Here is a 5,117-nt window from a genome sequence, read left to right as displayed (position 1 = left end):
TTATTTTTACTGAATGGTATTGATGTTCGCGCGCTACTGTTCATTTGCTTGTATACTCTGTCATCTGAGCGGAAAGTGTTTGCCTGTTTGCGGTAAAATGGATACGCCTGGTTCACACTCTAGCAGTTAAACATTACTTGCTCGCACATGGAGGCTTAAGCGTCGTTCACGGTAGAACGGAAGTAACACGTTATTATTGAAAGGTTTTGAAGAGAAATCCCTAAGGAAAAAAATGATTTGATTTGTTAGGGTTGATTTTATGTACGAAGACAAGCATTAAACCCTTGGCTAGATACAGTCAACAGTCCAATAACTCGGGAGTTGAGAGGACAATGTTGTCCTAACCACTATTTTTCATCCAAAAAAGAGATTTGAGTTGTGAAAAGAGTTTGGAAAGTATAATAATTAGAACTTAGAGGGAGACAAGTATCTGACCCTTGATTAACTACGGTCAATGATCAGAGTACTTGGTAATTGAGAGGACCATGGAGTCCTAACTACTCCTTTTCTCCCTCTAGCACCTAGATCTAACTTGTTTGAATCATTAGATGTTTTAAGGGGGAAAGTCAAGTGTCGGGTCCTCAGGCTAGGTACAACCGACAACCCAATTACTTGAATGTTATGTACAAACACGTACACCCCATTTGGCATTCCAATTTGTTATGAAAATGGTTTTGAAAAAGATACTTGACGTTGGATCAAGCATTTGAATTTATTATGAAAAGTGTGTGAGGAGGAATATAGGAGAGAGATAGAATGAGGTTGGGAAGATAATGGAGAAGAGATGCGAACAATGGATCATGGAGTGGATGGAGAATATTTGATGTTGGATTAAACATTCACGTTGTAATGATGTGAGTTTTATTCGGAAAACAACTTGATGTTGAATCAAGTACCTTTTGTTTCTTTTGAAATGCTTTGTTTATAATTTTGTATTTTATCTTTTTTTTATTATCATGCATGGTGAACTAACTAGAAAGCAATAAATCTAAGCTATTACATGACTATGGGGTGGGGGACATTTGACCCACAATGGGGGGATGGATCCATACAATACAACATAAGGGAATGAAAGGAAAATACAAGTTACAAACTATTAACTATGTACCATGCCTAAGGCATACAAGTGACATGGTACTTCAAACAAAACAAATATATTGAATGAAAATGAAATGGTTAGGAGCATGGCTAACTAGGAGTGAGCTTGCATCTCAAAGTCAACATGTGGACACAAAACAACAAACGAGTTAGCATGAGATAAAGTCGAATGAATGAGAATGATACAACAATATGTAAGTACATACAATGGTTAGAATCAATTCAAAAGGTAATGGATTAATCAATGAAAAATAATCAAAGATCTATCCTATGTTCATGGAAAATGAAATTAGACATACAAAGTATTCATCACCTAAATCAAAATGAGATTTTCAATTTACAATGCGATCATAAACCAACAAGTCGATTAAATGGACAATTAAAGTGACTATTAATTCTAAAAGTTAAAATCTACCTAAACATGAATTAGGATAAAAATCAATCGAATGTGTCATTCACAATCCAAAATCAAGAATCGAATCTAATGAATATGATTATAAAAATCACCACAAAAATCAAATTGAGTGAAAATTTAACCTAAGGTCTAATACATGGAAAAATCAACCATTAACCATATCAATCCATACAAAATTCACAAAACGAAATAACCAAAATCTAATGACTAAAATCTAATCATGGCAAAGTTAATCAAATGAGTGTTAATTCTGGAAAATTAAGAAAATTAAATCTAATCTAAAATTTGATTAATCCCTAAATAACAAGAAAATAAGAAAATCCTAATTTTAGCCTAGCGGGAAATATCAGTGGAAATTCTATTTAACAAGAATTAAATAAAATCACCATAGTTAACTATGGGCTAATTGGGATTAATAATTAATTCAATGGGCTTTGGGGGTGTATAATGGATAAGGAGGTGTATGGATGGAAGGGTGAACAAAGTTCACCCAATGCTTCGGCCCAGACTTCACATGCGCGACCCAGGTTCTACAATATCAAGATGAATCAAACGCTCAGGTCAAACATGGAAGAAAACTCACCTCGGTGCCGGAAAATCTCTCTCGGTGGCCACACAAGCTAACATGAATCGATGGGTGATCCGATCTTGTTTGTGCATCGCACTTTGTCCTTCTCTATGATTTGTATCATCGTTGTTGTTTGTTAATGTCGTCGTGTCGTTGATGTTGAATTGAGATGAAGATCGAGCGCCACATTCGCGCCATGATGAAGGTTGAAGATGGAAGTGTGAACCAGACCATGGTGTTGTCGACAAAGAAGAGGCTGCGATGACTATTGAATCGAGATAAAGATGATGAACTCGATTATGTGATGAGGTCTCCCCTTTTCCTATATTTTCGTTCATATTCTTCTCTTTACTGTGCTTGGGTTGTGGTTCTGAATTACGTGTGATTGTTGTGCATGGTAGCAGAGAAAATTCACTTTGAACTCGTTCGCAGTGATTGAAGGATGCTCTTTGTTAAATCTTGGTGGTTGCTTCAGAGAAGTGAAGGTGATGCCATGGTGGATCGAAGTTGTAAAAATTCCAAGTGTGAGGATTGCATATTTATGGTGAATCGAGAAAATCTACCAAAGTGAGTTCTCCCCGTATGTTGCGATACCATTGAAGATGATGACGAAAATGCGGACATGTGAGTTCTCTTATTTTTTTCAATCTTTCTGATCCCTTTTCTTCTGTTTCTGTTCTATTTTTGATTTCTCACCTTCGCTCGCATTTGTCGGTTCTGTTGGTACCCTGTGTGCGTGTTGAAGGTGGAGAATATTGTAGGTTCTCTTATGCTTCTTCTGTTAGAGGTTGTTGGAGGTTTTCAGTTCAGTTGTGCTATGGTGAGGATGGAGAGTTGAGGGCGGTTAGAGGTGAGGTTCAATGGAAGTTATGGTTGTGAAGTGGAGGGTGAAGAAGTGAAGTTGCAAGGGTTTGGAGATGAGGGTGGTTTTGTTACAGCAGGTTGAAGGAGTGGGGTTGTGAAGAGTTGTTAGAAAATGGAGGGGTGAAGTTTGAACTTGTTATGGAGGATCCCCTTTTCTGCAGAATGACTTCCAAGTTATTAAGAGGTTTCAATTCAATTGGGGGTTTTGTTGACAGTTAGAATTTCAGTTGGAAATTCGGTTATTCGGTTAGAGCGTTCTGTTAGAGAATTGTGATGTAGGTTAGAAGTGAGATTGAAGGTTTGGTTCTTATTATGCAGTGAGAGAGGAAGGTGAGAGTTTGTTCCTTTAAGGTTCTATGATGGTCCTGTTTTGAATGTTTTTTGTTGAAGAGAAAATGAAAATCGGTTATGGAGTTATGATTCTTCTGTTAAGATTTTGCCAATTAATTCTATTATGGATTGTTTGAGAGGTGAGGACATCATTTTTGTTGTTTCGATTAACTTCCGTTTTCCTTTTTTTACAGGGTGTTCCACATGATCTGTTAGTGATTCCTTTCCCTCCTTTGCCGGTTGTTGGGATTGGATTTGCAGGTTCTTATGGAAGCGGTTAGAGGAGTGCTGGTTATGTAGTGGAAAATGACGGGTTGTTGCGAGTTTGGTTACGGTTGGTGTGAAGCTTCCGGTTTCGTCGGTTGAGAAATTGGAAGGGTTATATGGTTCTTGGAGAGTTGAGGGAGAAGTTAGAGTATGTTATTGAAGTTTGTTAGGGGAGGTCTTTGGAGTGATGCCGATTTTGGTTCGGAATTGGAAGAGAAAATCAAGTTTGTTGTCCTCTTTGAGGAGGGAAGTTATTTTGTTATAAAAACAGTTTATTTGAGAAGTTAGTTATTCTGCAGGATGTTCAATAATTATTTTGAGGTTTTTTCGGTTTAGAGGTAGTTGGAAGTTGTTATCAGTTAGGAGAGAAGATATCGTTAGGTTTTGGTAGATTGGCCCAAGAAAAATGAAGACTGAGAGAGGGTTTTTGGAATGGTTGTAGCATCGGTTGTGGAGAGGTTGGATGACGTGGAGGGTGGTAAAGATGCTAAGAAAAACCTGCTTCATAGGCCATTTAGATCGATAGTAACCAAGAGTGCATTCATTATCTCTAAGAAAAGAGGGCAAAGAATGATACTCAACAAGCTGGTACTTAACCTTTTTCCAGCCTTTTCCTTTTCCCTTCATTTCCAGAACACGCTTCTCGATTGTTCTCCAACAAACCAATTGAATTATCACATCCCATTCTTGTTCAAATTGAATAAGGTGGTTTAGAAGAGTGAGAAAACGCGATGGGGAATGATAAAATCATGATTAGGGATTAATGGAGAGGATTTAAGGAAAATGAGAAATGGGAAGAAATGTAATGTCTACGATGTTAACGACAGAAGAATCTTGGATTGTTATAATTTTGTTGTAAACTTGAAATGAGCCTTGTGAATTGAAAGATGGGTACATGCAATTTCTGTTGTGATTTTGGAATGTATGTGGTTTGTGGACCTAGCTATCATGGCTCATGTTGTATAATTGTAGGGTTTATTGTATTTTTTGATTGAAAACCTTGTATATGGATGTAACTGGATGGGTGATTGTATGTTGTAATTTTGGATATTTTGTAATGATTTATGTTATGCATTTGAAGTTATTGTAATGTTTATGGTTGTAATGAAATGTAATTTAGAAATTGAAATTGTAATAGAATTGATGTATCATGATTGAAAATGAAAGGTATTGAAATGGCTATTGGATGGACAAGAACCTGGATCAAATGGCTTAATGTGAAAATGAATCATGGACATGGTTTTGAAATGGTACATGAAATTGAATGTAGTATGGATTGTGGTTTGAAATTGTAGTTTATGGAAATGTATAAGTTGACATTGAATAGGTTTATGATGTAAGTTGAAAATGAATTGGTTTTGGATTTTGGATTATAAAGTGATGGATTTTTAATCTTGGATTATTGTATTGAAATTATGAATCACTTTTGGAATGGAAATCAAACCGAGTATTGAATGGTCGTAATTGTAATTGAATGGAATAAAAAATGAGATTGGTTTATGAACACGATTCAAAAGGTGAAAAAATGAGATTGGTTTAGAGTGGTTAAAAATATGGAAATGAATCAAGTTTCTT

General features: G+C 36.2%; 1 long non-coding RNA gene across 1 annotated transcript; it reads left to right on the top strand.

Moving 5' to 3' along the window:
* Positions 1–2,054: 2,054 nt before the first annotated feature.
* LOC127128859 (uncharacterized) lies at positions 2,055–4,632 on the top strand. The gene is made up of 3 exons (XR_007806059.1): positions 2,055–2,390; positions 2,486–2,705; positions 3,470–4,632. It is a non-coding gene; the product is annotated as an uncharacterized LOC127128859 (long non-coding RNA).
* Positions 4,633–5,117: the final 485 nt, after the last annotated feature.

The sequence above is a fragment of the Lathyrus oleraceus genome, chromosome 3 (genome assembly GCF_024323335.1).
Source record: "Lathyrus oleraceus cultivar Zhongwan6 chromosome 3, CAAS_Psat_ZW6_1.0, whole genome shotgun sequence".
In the NCBI taxonomy this organism is placed as follows: Eukaryota; Viridiplantae; Streptophyta; class Magnoliopsida; order Fabales; family Fabaceae; genus Lathyrus; species Lathyrus oleraceus.
Note: the sequence above shows the minus strand (reverse complement) of the source record. Positions and strands in the feature narration are given on the sequence as shown.